We start from the raw sequence: 22,177 nt of genomic DNA on the forward strand, positions 1-22,177 counted from the left end.
AAGTGACTAATAACAAAAGTTATTAATCCTAAGTTTTTTATTGTCGTATATTTTGCACTAATGAGATGTATCCAGCCCATAAAATATTTGCTCAAAGTAGGAAATAAAAGACACCATATACATTTGATCCATTTTGAAGAAACAGAAACTTGGGCTGTTGCATTAACATTTGATCCATTTTGTTTTACTATGGTTAACCTAATTACAAAAGGGAGTGAGGTGCCAGTGAAAAAAATACCACACCATATACATTTTAATTGCCAGAGCATTGTTCATTGACACACGATAATCTTTATTTTTAGGATGATAAGTAAACCTCTCAACTCATCAAAGTATCAATTCTCCAATATGTAGCATCTAAGCAAGGAAGATACATACTTTTTTTTTCTCATTGAATTTGCAGCTCCCACCAGAATAAGTGTTACATATTCCAGTGACATTTGTTAACATTAGATGCAAAGATTATATATTACTTGTGTTTGCAACTATAGATCAAGTTCTATCTGGGCTTACAAGAATTTTAAATTTTTAACATCATCTTCAGAGCCACTCTTGTCATGTTTCCTAACCACGTACTCCGAAATTAGGCTGAAGTGTTGTATTTTATATTACTTTATGCAGTGACAATGGAGAGTGACGGCAGTCTAAAGACATGGGTATCAGATAAGTTGATGTCTCTACTGGGATATTCTCAGCCCACAGTTGTCCAGTACATGATTAGACTATGTAATTCATTTAATATTGTTTTCTCGCCTTAAAAATTCTTCTATAGTCAATTTGGAAATCATGTCTGGGATTCATGTGCAGTATTTTGGTAATCTCTTTTTTGGTTTTGCAGCCAAGCAAGTTATTTCTCCAGCTCATTTGGTGGGCAAACTAGTGGAGTTTGGGATCTCGTCAATGGACACTCATGCATTTGCGGAAGAAATTTACTCAAGAGTTCCTCGTAGATCATCTGGTATAAATGTGAGTTTTTCTATTTTATCTAACGTGCAGTGATAATATACTGCCATCTTTGTGGTGTTCGTCTAGCAAATCCTTTCCTGTAGAAATATCTAATATCTGCTGTCTATTGATACTCTTGCATTCTATATCAGCAATATCAGAAACAAGAGAGAGAAGCTGCAATGTTGGAGAGGAAGTAGAAGACTTACTCAATTTTGAAGGCTGATGATGATAGTGATGATGACGATGTAGATAAATCTTCAGTAACTACTGCATCATCTAGAAGGTCTGACAACCATAAAAAATGTTTCAGGAAAAAAACTGAAGTTCAAGATGATCAAGATGATGAGGCAATGTGCTCATAACCTATTAGATTCATTTACATATTTCTTGCTCATGGTAAGTTTCTAGTCAATGGTTCTTCTAACAGCATGTGACTTGTTTTCACCAAATGCAATCCTGCAGGTAATTTTGATAAAGGAAAAGGAGAGACAAGTTAAGAGAAGAACTTCCCCTGATTAAGTTAGTGATTCTGAGGTATTTTTCCCCTTTAAATGTATAAATAAATGTGCTTATACATGACATAGTCTATATCTGATAATGAAATTTCTGTCATATCCACTTGTTTGATTTATGTATGTTATTGCACTGCCAGCTAGATTGTTGTTTTTCCTAAGGTGTATTTCAGTAATCTTTAATAAACATATTCAACTCTATTAATCATTGAGTTTCTGGCTTTGTTTATCGGGTAATTAGGTCTCTTACTGATATTTTGATTCATATGTGCCATGGTGGTAATGAGCTATTATTTGCCTGACTTAAATATGATTTATGTTTTCAAAAGAAAACTAGATTTTGTGCAGTCTATTTTTTGTTGATAATGTGAAAGCGGAATTTATTAAGAAAACTTCCCTTTGTGTATATGATGTTTTATTACATCAGTTTTGTAAAAGCATTTATTATTATTATTATTATTATTATTATTTTCCGTTTCTTGTCTTGATATGATTGCTTTCTTATTTGCAAACAGTCCGAAGAAGAAAGATTGAAAGATCAAAGAGAGAAGGAGGAATTAGAGCAGTATATGCGAGAAAGAGATGCAGCAGGGACACGGAAGGTACTTGTCAGTGTTCAAATTGATTTGGTTAGGTGTACTTGGTCATTTTTCTTTAATGATTATTAGTACTATTATTGTTGTTGTTGGTTAATACCACTGTAAGTTAGGGTGTTAAGTAGTAGCTGCATGAATGCTTTCTTATGGATAAAAGAAGAAAGTTTATTGGAAAGAATGAGCGAAATTGTGAGCTAGATGGTTAACAATGCATAATATTTTTATATAAAAATTAAGATTTTCATATTATTATTAACCTCTGGTGTATATTATTATTATTATTATTGTTTTATAATAGTATTATTTTTTTTTTATAAATGAAGAAGTTTTATTGGAGAGAAACTAGGAATAATGCAATTAGGGACTCCTTGATGACCAAAGGGCCCTCAAGAAACAAGGATATTCAAACTTTCAGTTTTAAACTAGCAACAAATTTGTCCATTCTATTCACATATAAGATTGTTTTGTCTCCCTTAACTGACCATAGCTGTAGCACCAAAGAAAGAGCATACACTAAACTTGCCCTATAGCATATGTAAGGGCATAGAAACACCTTTGAAGATGTCTGCATTCTACTCCAACCATATGCATGGTAGAACAAAAAAATTGCACTCTGCCACCAAGTTTCTGCTCTAGGCTAGAAGTATATAGGCACACCCAACATTCATCAAGAACTCCAAATCAATTATTCTTTAAGAAAGTAGTCACTCCAATTCAAAATAAATAGACACTTAGTGGCTAGATAGGGTAAATCAAACTACTAACCTTGCTTGCCTATCTCATGTGGTTGTATTACTGTAATTAGTGTTATGTTGCCCAACCCTGTGAAAAATTATTAGTGGAATTTATGCCAGTTATCTTGGCTTGGGGGATGACTTAGATACCAACTATATCTTGGCACAAAAGATTTTCTAGACCTTGCTATTATCAGCCTTTAATGCATGTGGATCATACTTATTGCTCATAGCATTATGAACTTGTTGTCCAGTTGTCCTTTTAATGCTTGCTAGATTCTTTAATATCATTGAAGAATATAATGATGTTTATATTAGAAGCACATTTACCAAGTTCCATGCATACATTTGTAATATATATCTTTTTAATGTTTTATATTTTCTGTTGCTTCCTTCTAATTGTTTTAATTGTTTCTTGATTGTCAGTTGACTGAACAAAAATTAACACGGAAGGAGGAAGGTATGTCAGTTGTTTGTTAAACTTATATATATATATATATATATATATATATATATATATATATATATATATCCATGCAATTTCATGCATGTTTATATGCCTTATATTCCTATGTTGGTTAACCTGTCTTCCAACAGAAGAGGCAATTCGAAGATCTAAAGCTGCAGAGCAGGATGATATTCAATCTTTGAGGTTTGTTATTACATTTTTGTCTGTGCGTGGGGTGGGGGAATGTTCTTTTACATGAGAAATACCTTCAAGATTTGCCATTTGTGGGGTAGTATAAGGTTCAGAATAAAAAGAGTTTTTTTTTGGGGAATATTTAGGTGGTGGACAACTTATAAGCATGTTGACTAATGTTTTAAGAACCTGGTTAGCCATTGAGGCAAAGAAAGCAGTAAACTGAAAATCTAGCAGAAGTACTTTTAACAAAAAAGTTCTTTTTAACAATAAATTTAACAATTAAAAATTTGAGTAAATATGAAGTTGTATATCCAGAGCCATGTCTTAGCAGTATCTTAGCTGTGTTTGTTAAGTTATTTTTAAATAAAAAAATAATGGATACATATCATGACATATCAGACACATATCAGTGTTGGATATGCGTCAGAACAATAATTTTGCATTTTTGGAGTATTTAGGCTTGATAGGTGGCAACATCTTTTGAGGATAACTGATCGTTTGCTTGCTTACTGTTCTGATGAGTTAAGATATTGAAAGTACGAGTTCATATAATTTGGCTGAGTAGTGATAGTATATAATTTTTTTTTTTGCTCTGCAAAAATAATATTATATTAATGAGTACCAGTGGTACTAGGAGTACATATTACATTCAGATATGCTCCATTGACATTTTGTATGCCCATGGAACCAATCTGATATTAGTTAACATATTACATAAATCTGCTCTAAAGTTCTATCCTCTTGTATTGAGAAATCCCGCTCTGATGTTGGAAGACCAGTAATTAAAATGCATGTTCAAATCCTTCTCCAAATTTGTGAGCCACGCCCACATTAGGAAAATTGCATCATCTAAGATTCTATTAGCATTGAGTGTACCATTTGAGAATATGATGTTGTTTCTTTTGCTGCCAAATGGTCCACGTTAGTGCCACCCACCACCATTTCCATCTTCTAGATCTCATTCCCTTTGTCACTCCATATATGTGTTGGATAAAGTGTTGCCTTGGATGGTTTGGGAATGCCCCCGACATGCCCACCTAAGACAAGGACTTCCACCAAATTGGAATTATCTTACCACACTGAAAAAATAAGTGGCCTGCACTTTCCTCCTCAACTCTGCAGAATGTGCATGTTGAATCTTCAACCTGAATCTGTCTTCTTTGCAAGTTTACTCTAGTTGGTAATCTATCTCATATTAACCTCCATGCAAATATGACAAATTTTGGCGACAGCTTAAGTTTCCACAGCTCCTCAAATGCTCCATCTTGTTGTTGTTCCAATAATTCCTCCCACAACACATAATAGGCAGATTTGGCGGTATATTGTCCACTCGGGTCTGCCTTCCACTCCCACTGATCCTCTTTGTGAGCCTGAATTGTACTGCATGCAACATCCGCTAAGAACGAGACTGTCATCTCAATTTTGTTATCAAACAATGCTCTTCTCCATCTAAAATCCCATTCCCAACCAGCTTCTTTGAATGTCCCCATGTGCTGTATGTATTGATTTTGCTGAGTAGAAATAGAATACAACCTCGGGTACTTTGTAAAAAGCGTGTCCTCTCCACCCAACCATCTATCTTCCCAAAATTTAATCTTTTCCCCACATCCAACCCTCCATGCTGTCATAGTATTCAATTTGTCTCCATATTGTGGACGATTAAACATAATCTTTAGATCCCTCCACCATACAGATTCATCCTTTCCTGTGGTTACCTCGGTTAAACCCCTCCACCCTCCATATTTTGATTGCAATACTCTAGTCCACAACTCCTCTTTGCTGTGAAATAGACTCCATTTCCACTTGCCCAGCAGTGACAAATTAAAGGAGTTAGTGTCTTTGAGTCCAAGGCCCCCAGCTTCCTTCGACAAGCATATGGTATCTCATTTGACCCAAGCTATTTTGGTTTGCTCTTGGTCACCTCCCCATAGAAATCTTCTTTGTATCCTTACTAGCATGTCCTGCACCTTCTTAGGTAGCCTGAAAAAAGAGAAAAATAAATCGGAATGGACGTTAGTACTGACTTTATGAGAGTCATTCTCCCCCCAAAAGACAAGTGTCTTTGCTTCCATTTCACTAGCTTTCTCTCACACTAAGTTATTATAGGGTCCCACATCTGACATGCTCTCGGATTTACTCCAATAGGAACACCAAGATACGTAAAAAGGAACGACAACAAGCTACAATTGAGGTATCCATCTGCCTCATTCCTCCACTCATCCGACACCCCAAAAGCACCCAAACCGCTCTTAGCAAAATTGATTTTGAGGCCCGATACAAGTTCAAAAGCCCTCATCATTGCTTTGATAGCTCTAACATTTTCCATTGATGCCTCCCCGAAGAAGATTGTGTCATCCGCATACTGTAGCAGGCTAATTTCCAACGGTAGGTGCAAAGTTTTAGACCTAATAAGGTCTTGTTTGTTGACATAAGGGGAAAAGATTCCTTACAAACACCTTTCATAACACACATATAAGGGGGGAAATGTAAAAATGTTATGTGGCCTATGAGCTTGTAACTTGTCATTAGTAGTTTATTTTATTAAGCACCACTTTCCAAACCAAAGACTTGTCCTTAAACTAAACAGAGCTTTTGATTTCCAAAGGGGTTTATTAGTTAGCTCTATCAATGAATGTTTAGGATTTGGAAGAATGGTTTGCTTGAAAACATCCCAGAAAAATCAAGAGACCAAATATTAAATTCAAATGTGTTGACTGGAGTAAATGAAGTGTTATAGCAAGTTGCCCTTATCTCTAAACTTTCTTCGTTTGGGATTGGTTTGATTTCTTGGTTGCTCTTTGGCGCTCAACACATGGTTTCTTTAAGGGCATTTTGTGTGGTAAATATGCATAAAGGATTGAAGAGCTATCTTGTATTATTGAATGGAACTATGGAAGATATTTTGAGTAAAATGGATAGGGGAAGACTGAATTAAGTTTCAGGAGAAACAATGGAAAATGACTTTAGTCTAAATTGGCTATTGAAATTTTGGTTTTTGATTGCCAATGGTGTTGTTTGCCAAGTAGTTAATCACACTTAATGAGATAAGGCTTAGTTATCGTTGTTTGTCTTTTCCCTTGTCTTGTTTAAGGACAAATTGCTATTAATTGCTTTGGTAATGGCTTAAAGTTGAGCACAATATGCAAGTGTCACTTACTGTCATACCATGTCATTGCAGAAAGGTTTCAAGGCAAGAATACTTGAAGAAAAGGGAGGAAAAGAAATTAGAAGAACTAAGGTACGATTAGTTTGTTTTCTTAGGTTCTTTGTTAGATCTGATTTTCTGTCAGTGAAACAAATTATAGTTTGATCCTATTACTATGCTGTTTGGTATGCTATTATACATGCTAGTTCTTTATTTTAGGTTAAATTATTTAGTAGGTTCCTGTACTATTTGGAAATTTTTAAGTAGGTCCCTAAATTAAAAAGGTGGCTTTAATCTGCCAGATTACAATTTGTGTTGGTTTTAAAAATCCTAGGGACCCAATTACCAAAGTTATACAAGATTGAGGACCCAATTACAATTTTTTTTTTAAGAATGGAGACTTCATTAAAAATATCTAAATAGTTCAGGAACCTACTTATTATAAGACCTTTATTTTATTGTTGAATTTTAATAATTTAGCATTGTCACTGCATAGATGATATAGAAGATGAGCAATATCTATTTGAAGGTGTGAAGCTTTCAGAAGCAGAATATCGCGAACTGAGGTAATCTATTTGTTTACTGCTTTCTTAAGTTCCCCTTCTTCAATTTGTCTTTTTTTACTATATGAGACCTTTAATTTTGACCTCATAATCCCATATGAGACCTGAATCATGTGAAGGAAATGCTATGCCCAAATTTGGGCTTCCATCATAATCCTTCCTTAATAGTAATTTTGACCTATTTTCAAACTGTTAATTTAGTTTTTTGTTTTTTTATCATGTTCAATCTGTATGTTTTGGAAGTATATTTGTGTATTCTGTATTTGCACATGGGAACCACAGCCTTTTTACCATTGTGCATTGTGTAGATTCCAATCACAAATATCAAAGATATAGCTTCTTTGTACCTAGGAAAAGTTTTATTTGTTTCGTTTATTGTCCCCAGGTACAAGAAAGAGATATATGAACTTGTGAAAAAGCGGTCAGAGGAGGCTGACAATGCGAATGGGGTATGGTAATCTATAAGTTCGTATTCCTTGAGTGTGAGATCCCAGCTGGTTTATTTATTAACTGTTGATTATTGTTGAAATATAGTTTTTTATTCATTTAAATTAAGCTGCTTACATTTATTTCTGCTTTACTTTCTATTGATGATTACAAATGTATGTATGCTTCTATATTCTATAATAGAATACATTCCTACTCATTTGTACTGGAAATTGGTGTAAAGATATTTTATCCGACAGTATTTAATCCTTTTGGGATCTGGGCACTAACAAAGGGATATGGGCATATGATAAGTAAAATTGACAAATCTATATGTTTCTTTGCCAAACGCTCATATGTTCTCCTGAAACTGCAGTATAGAATGCCAGAAGCTTATGATCACGAAGGTGGTGTTAATCAGGAGAAGAGATTTTCTGTGGCTATGCAGCATTACAGGTATTTCACTAACAACATGATCTCCATTCCAGTTGAAAAAATATAATAAAAAGAAAAAAGAAAGTGGAATCACATACTAGTCTATTCTCATAATACTAGTTATCATGTGTTTCGTCAAGCTTTTATCTTGTGATTGTGCATGAATTTTCAAAAGAACTTTTTAGTTGCTTAATTAAACATCTTGTGGCTTTTTTTTATATTATTGATAGGGATCTAAATGCTGAGGATAAGATGAATCCATTTGTTGAACAAGAGGCTTGGGAAGAACATCAAATTGGTAAATATATTTGTATTATTATACTTGTATAAAATCTCTCATTTTTAAGAAAGAAGTGCTTATTCTTTAACTGTATTATTATACTTCTAGGTTCTGAATTATATATATCTTTCAGGAAAGGCAACACTGAAGTTTGGTTCAAAAAATAAAAAACAAGTCTCTGATGATTATCAGTGAGTTAGTTCATCTTGAAACAATTGTTGCTCAACATTATACTGTAATCTGATTTTGTATTACTTGCTTCTATGCGATGAAAGTCTAGCAATTGGATGGCATTGAAGTCTTAAGTTTGTATATTTTTATTAGGCTAAATTGCTCAGAAGGTCCCTCAACTATTCAGGAGTTTTTTTATTAGATCCCTCAACATTTTTTGTTTTCCAATTGGATTGTTGATCTTGTATTTTTTTTAATTGGTTTCCTATGGTGTAGTTTCGTCTCACTACCATTTGTTTTGCTGTGGAATAATTAAGGTTAAATTAGTTTTTGTGTCCTCTAATTTATTTTTTAAATTCAGTTTGGTCCTTTAGTTTTTTTTTGGGTTCAATTTGTCCTCTAATTTTTTAAATCGATTCAATTTGGTTCTTCGATCTAAATTGTAAGAAATCACACTTGTGGTAGTTCAAAACCATCACTAAGTAGTTTTAAACCGTCACAAAATGCAAAATTTCCCATAAAAATGATTCAGCTTTAAAAATTGGAGGATCAAATTGAACAAAAAAAAATAGAGGACCTAATTGGATAAAAAAAATTAGAGAACCAAATTGAACCTAAATAAATTAGAGGACCAAAAAACTAATTTAACCGATAATTATACACATGGGCCCATTTAAAAATCAAATACAAGATCAATGACCCAATTAAAAAAATTGCTTAGTGACCTAATTAACAATTCCCAAATGGTTCAGGGTCCTATTGAACAATTTTAAATTTTTGAAGGTCACTAAACAATTTTTTTTCCTTCTAATTGGGTCTCTCTGGTTAATTAACTGTGAACAAAACAAACATTAGTTAGATAGAGCTATATCACGAGGACCCAATTAGAAAACAAATACAAAAGATCAATAACCCAATTGTAAAAAAAATGTTTATGGCCTAAATTAAAAATTCCTAAATAATTTAGGGTTCTATTAAGTAATTTAACCTTTTTATTGTTTAGATTTAGTATAGGGTGTTATTTATCACCTATATTTCTTTGAACATACAAATAATTTATTTTAAAATTGCTCACTATTTTAGGTATGTGTTTGAGGACCAAATTGATTTTATCAAGGCATCAGTAATGGAGGGAGATAAGGTATTTGGATTACACAGCTTGACTCATGGTATTCAATGGTGATATCCTTTTGTTTGAGTCAATCTCTCTTTGCAGTTTGATTATGAAGAGATGGAAGATTCACATGAAAAATCCAAAGCGAAGTCAGCTTTCGAGGCACTTCAGGTAGCATTTCATTATTTCATTGATGGATTTATTAGGTGCTAGCAGATTGACAGGCACTAACTTCCCAATAAAAAAAATTTACATCTATATTTTACTTGTTTAAATATTTAATATTGTTATAATAAATGAAATTAAAATATTTTAAACATTTGCTTAATTTTAAGAGAAATGCTAACAGTACAATGTCTAACATACTCTTTTACATAACACTCTGCATTATAAGGTGAAATTCTTGTGGGATCCATTAATGATGTGGGTCATGCCCCCTATTTAATGAGTTTCTTTTGTCATTTAGTGGAACCTATAGGAATTTAATCAAAGAGTGGTGTGTTGGATACTATGTGTTGTTAACATTCCTCATATTTAAACTTAAAAAGGACAATAAAGATGGAGAATAGATCGGTGTAGTAGTTTTCAATCAAATAAGAAGCAATTTTTAGTTACTCAAGTGGGAGTGTGGAACCATCTATAACTAGGATTATATTAGGAAGTAGTGCGGAGGATTTTATTGCATAGGGAGGGAATGATTAATGTGACAGATTGCCAGAGAGGCACTGAAGGGGGATTGGGATCTCAAGGAAGTGGTTAATTTAATAGATTGCCAATGGGATAATTAAAGGCATTTGGAAGGAAAAGTTTGACATGTATGGATATAGAATGGAAAAGGGAGACAAAAGGGGGATAAGGAAAATATAGAGAAGAGTGAGGGAGGGTGCAAGGTATTTGTTACCCTGTGTTGTGTAATTTCTATTTCAATTCACTGTAATCCATTCATTCCAGATTTCCAGTGTAAAATCCACCGCAAGTACCGATATCACACTAATATCAGCATATCATGGTGGAGTCATCATTTTTTTATGAGCAAAAATACTAATACATTAGATATAAACAACAGTACAAGAGGTACTATACAAAATACACATCAGCACCAAGATATGCAGAAATATGGTATCCTAATACAAGTTAATTAACAAGAATTAGGCAACCATACATCTTTTTTTTTATCAGCAAGCATAAATTTATATATATATATATATATATATATATATATATATATATAATTTGGAGTATCAGAGGTACTAAGATTACATAGTTAGGGAATACCATAAAAATGGTTCCTCAATCAGACAAACATAGTCTAAATAGGAACCAGACTATGGCTACATTTGAAATCTACATATGCTACTATCCTATTTGTTCTATCTTCTGCTAATACATGAAACCCTGTCTAAGGTTACTTGACCATTGATTTAAATGGATTGTGAAGTCTTTCTCGAAGCTTCTAAGCCAAGTCCAAAGTAGGAATGTTGCATCTTCAAACAATTTGTTAGCATTGAAAGTTGCAATTTGTTAGCATCTTCTAAGCCAAGTCCATTCTATTTCGTGGTGTTTTAATCAACACCCGAGCCCTATCTAGCCGCCAAAGTTTGTCAATCTCATCATCCACCTCCACTCTTCCCCCACCACCGACACAATCTTCTTGATGTTCTCCTTGTCCCATGTGTGTAATGGGATTCCCCAACACTAAATCCACACCAGCCTATATTCGGTCCGCATGCTCGAGTTCCATTTCTCCAGGCAGTAGAATAAGGTCATTCCATTCACAGCTCCCTCTCTGCACATTTCTTCAGCTCTTGTATTAGTGAGTACCATCAGTAATACCATATCATCACCTAGGTATTTTGGCATGATGCCTTCTCCTCCAACCCACATGATTTCCTCTTCCATTTTATCGAATAGCACCAGGTTACTTAATCTTCCAACCCATGCATTACTGTACCATTTAGTTTCCTCTATGGGTATATTCAGCTGCAATGTCAAATGAGAGATTGATCTCGTTAGAATTGTGTGCCTTGGAAACCATCTCTTCTCCATGTTGTTGTTTCCTTTCGCCACCACTATCGCGTATGAGACTGGTGGTTGCATTCGTTGTGGGTGTACAGTAGTCCTTTGTTCCTGAACGTGTGTTCTGTTTCCTTTTTGCCCTGTTTCTACTCATCCTTTTTGCCCTGTGGCATACAGTTTCAAACCCCCAATGATCATGTTGTCCAGTTGATATTCAAGCATCCCCACGTCAACCACTCCATTGAATCTAGCAAAGTCATACTTCTGACCACTTCTATTTTTTTTCTTCGCAATGAAGACCTCTCTTACCTTTGCCCATTTCTTAAATTCAAATCACAGATCCTTCTCACCCATCTCCTCTAGAAATCTTGTGAAATAGAAGGAGCAAACGTTCGATGCATCCCTCCAATTTGTCCTTCTGCTTTCCCGTCGTTGTGCTGCCAGTGTCACTGCAGATTGTTGGCCATACCTATTCTCGGCGTAGCTACGTCGGGATCCCTCTGTCACCCACACTTTGTTTCTCTCTCTCACCCACTCTCTGTTTCTCTCTCATCTCTCGACAAATGTTTTAGCTAATTACAAACTTATGGTGGAGTCATCATAACAGGGTGTTTTGATTCAGTTTCTATCATATTGTTATTTTATTGGTAAATTAAAGTGGGCAAACCCCTTTACTAAGTAGTCTAGATGAAAACAGAGGTTTGGCCATTCATAAATTTAGTGCCACTTAACCATATTCTTCTAGTCTTAACTAATGATTGAGGCTACAAAAAATACAAGTGAAAAGGGTAGGAAGTTATTATTCAGAGTATTAGATAGCAACTGGAAAAGATAACTTGAGGCTGTTATTATATTGGTTAATGGGATAATTACATCAATCATATTATTGATATTTTAATTCTTTGAGAAAGAAAGCAAGCTTTGAGGTTGACTATTAGTCATCCATTTAAAACTTGAGGGTTAAGAAATAAAAATCTCAATCTTCTGGCAATATTAATTTATAAAAGGTGACCAGTGTTATTCACTTTCTCTGTTGTCTTTTTTTTTATAGGAGGAGAGGAAAAGGTTACTTATGTTCCCTTATCGGGATGAATTGCTCGAAGCTGTTCATAATCACCAGGCATGGTCCCCCCTCTTAGCCCTCTATTCCTTTCTTTCCTTTTCCCATATTTTTTTATTCTATTATTTTTTATATTTTGGTGTTGACAATGAATGAATTTCTTCTCTGTTGTTAGTGAACTGTTTTATATTTGTATTCATTTGATTTCATTACCTTTTTATTAGTATTTTCTTGCATACAGTTGTATATTCATTCAAATTAACTTTGAATAATCTCTTTATATGGGTACTTGTAATTGTTGGAGAAACTGGTTCCGGAAAGACAACACAGATCCCCCAATATCTTCATGAAGCTAGCTACACAAAGCGTGGAATGGTACGATTTGATTTCTTTTTATGTGATTACAATAGATGAATTTCATCTGAAAACCTTACTTAATGCCCCCATTATATTGACTTTTATTTTACAACATGCAAATATTGACAAGGCAGTGCTACTTTGTTGATGTTTCATTTTTCTCTATTCCTGTGCTGTATGCCTTGTCGACTATTATTTAGAAAATGTGGAACAAGTAGCTATTTGTTTGTTTTTCCATGTATGTTACTGTATTTCCTAAAAAAACATTTCAAGAACAGTGGCCATTGTTGGATCGAGTGGCCTCAGAATAATTAAGAAGGGGGGGGGGTTGAATTAATTATTCCTAAAACTTTACCAATTAAAAATTACTCTTTTAAGGCTTTTACTTTTGTTGTTAAGAGAATATGGAGTAGAAGAGAAACTTAACAGAAAGTAAAAGCGAAAATTAAATGCACAGCGGAAAGTAAAAGAGTAGGGAAGAAGGAAACAAACACACAAGAGTTTTTATACTGGTTCGACAACAACCCGTGCCTACCTCCAGTCCCCAAGCGACTTGCGGTCCTTGAGATTTCTTTCAACCTTGTAAAAATCCTTTTACAAGCAAAGATCCACAAGGGATGTGCCCTCCCTTGTTCTCTTTGAAACCCTAGTGGATGTACCCTCCACTAGAACTGATTCACAAGAGATGTACCCTCTCTTGTTCTCAGTCAAACCCAAGTAGATGTACCCTCTACTTGTACCACAAAGGATGTACCCTCCAATGTGTTAAGACAAAGATCTCAGGCTGTTACACCTTTGATACTTTGTGAATGGGGATACAAAAGAATTTTCAGGCGGTTAAACCTTTGAACGCTTTTGTATTAGGGAATGGGAAGAATCAAAAGAATTCTCAGACTGTGTCGTTTTGAATTCTTTGACAAGGGAGAAGGGAGACACAAAAGAATTCAGGCGGTTAGTCCTTTGTTCTTTTGGAAAAGGGGGAAGAGAGACACCAAAAGAATTCAGGCGGTTAGTCCTTCGCGAATTCTTTTTGGCAAAGGGAGAAGATAATGAAAAGATAAATAGCACAAGTTTTCAAGGTTTAGAAAACCAGAAAACTTCAGAAAGCTTTTGGTACAAAGAAGAAGAAGAAGTTTCAAAGAGATTCAAGGCTTGTAAAGGATTGTATGGAAAAGCAAAAGTATTCAGGATTGTTGTTAGAAAGATTGATTAAAAATGCAAAACAAAGTCTTGCTTTTATAGACTCTTCATGTCTGGTCAAGAAGGCCATTCAGAAGAGTTATAACTTTTAGAAAAACTTAAAACCCATTTGAAAGAGTCAAAACCTTTTTGAAGAGTTACATCTTTAGATTTTTCAGAAACAAACACTGGTAATCGATTACCAAATAAGTGTAATCGATTACACAAAGCTTTTGAGTAAAAGGATGTGACTCTTCACATTTAAATTTGAATTTCAACGTTCAAGGGCACTGGTAATCGATTACCAAAACATTGTAATCGATTACAGCCTTTTGAAAATATTTGGAACGTTGTAAATTCAGTTTGAAAACTTTTTCAAACTCATTTTGCTACTGGTAATCGATTACAACAATATGGTAATCGATTACCAGAGAGTAAAAACTCTTTGGTAAAGGTTCTGTCAAAAATTCATGTGCTATTCAAAGTTTTGAAAAAACTTTTTAATACTTATCTTGATTGAGTCTTTTCTTCATTCTTGAATCTTGAGTCTTGAATCTTGATCTTGATTCTTGAGATCTTGAATCTTGAATCTTGATTCTTGATTGTAGACTTTCTTCTTGATTCTTGAACTCTTGACTTGTTCTTGATTCACTTGAGTTGTTCTTTGATCTTTGAGCTTTTTGTTCATCACCTTTGTCATCATCTTTTAATGTCATCATTGTTATCATCAAAACACCTTTGGATCATTTTTTATTCATCATGAAGCTTTGCTTCCACAGCCATGATTTAAGAATTAATTTTGATTGGGTCGTTCAACTATGAATGCTTGAAACTTTTCACATCTTGTAAGTTTATTATGCTCTCTGAAGGAAACAAGCAAGCATAAGGTGGTTATATTTTTGTGCAGATTGCATGTACTCAGCCACGACGTGTTGCGGCTATGAGTGTTGCTGCTCAAGTTTCTCAAGAAATGGGTGTTAAATTAGGACATGAGGTAGGCTGCCTCCATTGTTAAATATATTAACACAGATTCTTTGTTGGTTATTATTATAAATTTTATTTGCTGTTAAGATTTCCTATTTCTTAGAAAGTGGATATGTTTATGTACATAAGTGGTAAATTTTAACTTCTCTTTAATATGTAATTTGATTACATACGTACCTCTCTTTCACATGTCTTAGTCTTTCAAATGTGTAATTCAAATTTTTTAATTGTAGGTTGGTTACTCCATCCGTTTTGAAGATTGTACATCAGAGAAGACTATTCTGAAATACATGACAAATGGAATGTTACTGAGAGTGCGTTTGAATATTAACTGAGGAAAGTAATTTATCAGAGAATTTAAATTTTTGTAATTTAGAATTCATTGTTTGGATGCTTTTTATGAAGAATTTAAAATTTTGGAATTTTAAAACAGAATTTTAAACAACTAAAAATTTGGAATTTTAATTTCCTTCTAAAAGGTGAGAAATTGAAATTCTCTTCTTACAGTCTTCTTCAAGAAACACCGTCTGAACTCTTAAAATATCGATCGGGTGTGAGCATAGAGGAACACGTATAACTAACACACCAACAATATCTTCTCTTTTTTTTTCATTCATTTTTTCATCCCCATAATTTTTATTTTTTTATCCAAACATAAAATTTTGAAAATAAAAGAATTTCAATTGAAGTGTTTGAAATTCTTAGAATTTAAAATTTCTCAGAATTTTCAATTTCTCCATCCAAACACACTCTGAGGGGATTTCTTGGTGAGCCGGATTTGGAAAGTTATATGTGGGCTTATATTGGATTCATATTTGGGGTTTAGTTGGATGCATTATGATTGTTCTCTTATTTTATGTTTGCAAATGTTGCAGTGTTGTGATGGTGGATGAGGATCATGAAAGAACACTCTCAACTGATATTCTGTTTGGATTAGTGAAGGTGGGCAGAAAATTCTTGTGACGAGCTAAATTTGCATGCCTTATTTATAATTCTAGCAGATTGAGAGTTGAGACAATTAAATTCTATTCCTTGAACAATTAGCAGTTTGATTGTGATATTCAAGACACTTTGGGCATATATTTGATTGAGTCTGGTGCAAGTGTTTTTCTATACATGTAAGAAATCTGACATGGTGTTGATTGCATGGATTTCTTTTCTATATTGTTGTGCAATTATTTTATTTGGTTACTGGTCAATCTGTAACTCATCAATGCATGGTCTTTGCTCATCATATTTGAATTTATTTGATGAGCATGTTCAGGTTAAATGAATAAATAATCTTATTTGTAGTTGTTCATTATAATATCCTCCCGTGTACTTACTCACACACTCTATTTTTGCAGTAAAAAATTATTTTGGTCCTTGGAAGTATATAGTGTTGTCACATTAGTTCCTGAACTACAAAAATTTCAAATAAGTCCCATAAATTTCTAGTTGTTTAAGTCCTTAAACTTAACCACATACTATCATTTTTGTCCCTAAACATATGTTAATATCATCACTTGAGTTGCACATTTTTTTTGAATTTTGGATTATTGTGTTTGATGAATTAAACTTTCAGGGACTTATTTGAATTTCCTTAGTTTTAAGGTAAAATGTGACAGTGGAATATATATTCAGGGATTAAAATGGTTGCTTACTCTGTTTTTGTTACGGGATATTGCTCATTTCCGGCCTGATCTCAAGCTGCTGATATCAAGTGCTACACTTGATGTAGAGAAATTCAGTGATTACTTTGATTCTGTGCCAATATTCAGAATTCCAGGGAGACGATATCCTGTTGAAATAAGCTATACCAAAGCTCCAGAAGCTGACTACTTAGATGCAGCTATTGTCACATCCCTTCAAATCCATGTCACTCAACCTCCTGGAGATATATTGGTATTCCTTACTGGTCAAGAAGAAATTGAAACGGCAGAAGAAATCTTGAAACATCGAACTAGAGGCTTGGGGACTAAAATTTCTGAGTTAATAATATGCCCTATATATGCCAACCTTCCAACTGAACTACAAGCTAAAATATTTGAACCCACTCCCGAAGGGGCACGAAAGGTTGTCCTAGCTACTAATATTGCAGAAACGTCATTGACAATTGATGGGATCAAGTATGTTATTGATCCAGGATTCTGTAGGATGAAAAGTTATAATCCAAGAACAGGAATGAAGTCTTTGCTAGTAACTCCCATCTGAAAAGCTTCAGCAAATCAAAGAGCTGGTCGTTCTGGAAGAACGGGTCCTGGTAAGTGCTTCCGACTGTATACTGCATACAATTATCACAATGATTTGGATGATAACACTGTACCAGAAATACAGAGGACTAACCTTGCAAATGTAGTTTTGACTTTAAAAAGTCTTGGTATTCATGACTTATTGAACTTTGATTTTATGGATCCTCCACCTGCTGAGGCCTTATTGAAAGCTTTGGAGCTTCTATTTGCATTAAGTGCGTTAAATAAGCTTGGTGAATTAACTAAGGTGGGTAGACAGATGGCAGAGTTCCCACTTGATCCAATGTTGTCAAAAATGATAGTGGCTTCAGAAAATTACAAGTGTTCAGATGATATCATTTCTATTGCTGCTATGCTTTCAGTTGGAAACTCAATATTTTACCGTCCAAAAGATAAACAAGTACATGCAGACAATGCAAGGCTGAATTTTCACACTGGAAATGTGGGAGACCATATGGCGCTGCTAAAGGTTCTGTTTCTTCTGACTTCTTTTTTTTCTGTATTTTGTTGGTTATCATCTTATCTATATCCATATTTCCTTTCTGTGAAATGTTAGACTCTATTGTTGATCTATTTATTGATTGAATATTTATTTTGTGCTTGTTGTGTATTTACTTTTTCACCTGGGTAGGACATGGCCAGATTATCATTGGATTGCATATTTGTTTATAATTGATAATTGGTGTTTCTTCAGTCTAGATTTTTACTGAACCTTATTATTATTATTCAGGTGTACAATTCATGGAAGGAGATCAATTATTCAACGCAATGGTGTTATGAGAATTATATACAGGTATGGGTCTTTATCTAACAAACTACAAACCCAGTATTCGGTGCGTCCATATTTAGTGAAAATGCTGGAAGAAATTAGTACACACGTCTGTACATGGTTAAGTACTATAAGTAGTGATAATTTAGAAATGTTACTCTACTTAACTATTTCTAAATTAATTTTGTTTAATTGTTAGTTCATTTAGAAATCATTTGAGTTTAAATATAATAATTTTAGAAAATTTTGGACAATCTGAAGACTGTAAAATTTATTATTACCATAAAAAAAACTACCTCCATCTTCTCCTTATTGACCACGGAGATGTGTGATGCTTTTGTGGTAAATTTTTGTCGTGTTAGGTTGATAGCTACTTTAGTGGGTTTTCTTTTGCAAAGAGATTAGCTAGTTTTGTGAAGTTGTACTTAGTACTTACTACTTGTCCTTTTCTTTTTATTGATTTACTTTTCCTTTTTTGGGTTTCTTGAAGGATATCTTACCATTTCTTTTATTACTTTTTAATTTTTTCTACTGATAGTATTTGTTTCATAAAAGACCAGTTTAGAACTTGTATGTGAGCTTATGACAATGCTGTCCATGTTTAGTTCCCCAGTCACTTTGAATCACCAATGAACTATTTCAACAATGATCTGTCAGTGAAATGATAATGATTTATGGTTGTGACAATTTGATACTTTGGTCTTCTTTCCTCTGTTAAAATGCTTTTATGCATCTGCGTTGATTTCTTCTGTAATATTCTAAATTTGTTTGCTATTTTGATGTTCAGGTAAGTAGTATGAAACGGGCTAGGGATATTCATGATCAACTGGCAGGTCTTTTAGAGAGGGTTGAGATTGAACTAACTTCAAATGCTAATATTTAGATGCCATCAAGAAATCCATTACATCTGGTAAACTTATAAGACTAATAATTTCTTGCAACGCGGATCTTTTTTATTATACTGAATCTAATTTTAACTGTTGCAGGGTTTTTCCCACACTCTGCACGGCTGCAAAAGAATGGATCATATCGAACTGTTAAACATTCACAGACTGTTCACATACATCCTAGTTCGGGGCTCGCACAGGTACTTTTCTTTTATGTTGCTGATAACATCTGTTGCTTTAATGGACTGCTCCCTTCCCTATTTCTAGTTAACATCAAAAGAGTTGTGTTGCATTATTGTAATAAACAATTCAAATAAATTGATCCAAATTTTTTTGTAAAGGAAACCTTGCCCACTCCTTAGAGTAACAAGTGATCTTTGCTTTGCCTTTGTCCTCATATAATAATGCTTTACCTGGTGCATTTTTTATGTAATGAATAATGCATACAACATCCTATGACTATCACAAGTGGAATTCAGAAACTAACCCACTGCACTTACAACAAAGGTGATGCCTACTAGGAGTCAATACCTTCTCAGGTCTTTCAATGGCTCCTTGACCTGGAAGAAGGTTAGCATTAGGGTCATAGGGAGCATCCAGAGAACAGGCGAGCATATTGGTCTTGTCTTGGTCCAATGTATACTTATTTTGAGTAATGGCAACACCGAAATGGGACTAGGCAACCTCAATTCCCAATAAATATTTGAGAGGGTCCAGATCTTAGTTTGAAATTGACGGTATAGATGGTTTTTTAGGTGCTGGATGCCAACCTCATCATCGCTAGTGATGACAATATTGTCAACATAGACAACAAATGTAATGGCCTTTCAAGAGAATAAATGAAGAAAATAGAGTGATCAGCCATGCCAATTGTAGCAAGGAAGAACTGTAATGTCATACCAGGCCTAAGGGGGATGTTTCAAACCATGAAGAGAATAGCACATCTGATAAATGAGGTGACAAGAGAAATAGGAGGGAGATAAATGCTCATAATTTAAAATACAAGCATAGAGAGGATTAGGATTGTGAGAGGATCAAATACCTCTACATAACGAGATGGGAAGCCCAAGTGCAGGCGATGTACTTGGACAGTTGATTGGGGCAAGAGATGAATCTAAAGGATTGGATGAAGGAGGAGACACGGGTTTGGATCAATATTGTTGCTGGTATGTGGTCAAATGAGGTGAAGTGCGAACAACGAATAAATGATTGAAGCTGGTGCAACAAAGGGAATAGAGGAAACAATCTGGGGTGGGAGTTCTGTGGGCAGAGTAGCATTGTTCTCAGCCGAAGGAGAGAAGGAAAGGCTGGTTTCGAAGGAGAGAAGAAAGGGCTGGTTTCAAACCTTTTGTAGGTGCGAGTGGCAAAAAAAAAAAAAAACACATCTGAAAGAGTGATAATCATTTAGGTAATTGATTAGGTCATAGATAATCAAATATTTGAGGTAACCTAACATTAGTTGATGAGTAATCTATTACATAGAGATTACTACAGTTATATAGCCCAAACGGAATCTATTACAAAGTTTTCAATTTTCAAGAAAATTTTCCAACATAATTTTGATACCAAAGTCAAACATAATAATGTTAGGAAGTCCTACATCGCCGGCCTTAGTTCTTGGGGTACAGTTTATATATCTATTGGGTAACTTCACTTGATGTTAATTGATTTTATGATGAAATTTAACATGATATCGGAACCTATAGCTCATCTTGGTTCTCACCTATTCTATTAGGCTCTCTTGTTCTTGTAGGCATTCTGGCAAACATCTCTAGTGGAGTGTGTTAGGAAGTCTCACATCGCTTACCTCAATTTTCTAACTGCAGCTTATACAATATGTTGTGCAACTTCACTTAATGCAAATTGATTTTAAGATAGAATCTAACAAATCATGCCAAAGCCATCATTAATTTAATAGATATAATTAAAATCACTTAAGACTTGATAAACCCTAGGACCCTCAATGTTTATTGATAAAAAGGTAATAAAAATTACATCCAAATGAAAATTCTAACCTAGGAGTTGAATCATCAAAATATAAGAATTTGCAAATGTGGATGCGCACTATGGAGAGTCTTCATCATCTATAGGAACAGCTTGAGTAGCATGATATTTAGTGCTATGGAGTTGAATATCTTCTTCGCTAACTGTAATATTGATGTAACCTGGTCCTGTTATGATCATAAAGGAACTAATTTTTTTTCTTAGTATGTTGCTGAGCTTGAGCCTTAAATTTTTAGAGAAATCCTAACAATTCAATCTGATGTGTGCGTGTTTTTATTCCAATTTGAGGCAATTTGAAAAGAGAATCCAACAACTTTATGTTGCATTTATGTGCATTGGACTGATATTGGTCTTGTAAAGAAAATCTCATCTTTTCTCTCATTTCATTGTTTTCTCTTTGTTTACCTTTCATAGGTTCTTCCCAGATGGGTTGTATACCATGAACTAGTACTCACAACCAAGGAGTATATGAGACAGGTATTCCTAACTGTTAACCAATTCAAATGTTTCATGACTTCTTTCAATAGATGTTTCAGTAGCTGAAATTGTATACACAAATTGCAGGTGACGGAGTTGAAAGAGTGGTTGGTGGAGATGTTGGTTAATCTTGAAAATCGAGATAATCCTGGATAAATCTGAAGTCGTGTATAAACACTTTCAGATTGAATCAAATTTCGGGGTTCAACCAAAATTGTTCAATCGGATAAAATCAGAAGATTATAATTCAAGAGTTTTGTTTTGGTCTTGTGAGTTTTTCACATGTTATGCTTTCTGAACCAGGATGATTATTTATAATCAAAGAACAAGTGGTTTTTGGCGGTTGATGGAAGTTATTTATTTTTAAAAAATTGTCGTTAATGGAAGTTTTAGTAACTTCCATGTAACTTCCAACCGTTGATGGAAGTTAGTAACTTCCATGTAACTTCCAACCTTTTGCCTAAACCGAACATCTCGTTATTACATTAAAACAAGCGTGCACTCTTATTTTAACATAATAAAGAGATCAATTACACTAAAATGTCCAACAAACCTCCCCCATTTTAGTGTAATTACCGATCAAATCACCAAAGTCATAACATACCACAAACTACTGCATAGATGAAATATCGTGACGATTGAATTT

At 34.2% G+C, this 22,177-nt stretch overlaps 1 pseudogene; it reads left to right on the plus strand.

Annotated features, from left to right (window-relative positions):
- Positions 1-1,359: 1,359 nt before the first annotated feature.
- On the plus strand, positions 1,360-21,687 carry LOC114386065 (annotated as a pseudogene).
- Positions 21,688-22,177: the final 490 nt, after the last annotated feature.

The sequence above is a fragment of the Glycine soja genome, chromosome 15 (assembly GCF_004193775.1).
Source record: "Glycine soja cultivar W05 chromosome 15, ASM419377v2, whole genome shotgun sequence".
Classification (NCBI taxonomy): domain Eukaryota; kingdom Viridiplantae; phylum Streptophyta; class Magnoliopsida; order Fabales; family Fabaceae; genus Glycine; species Glycine soja.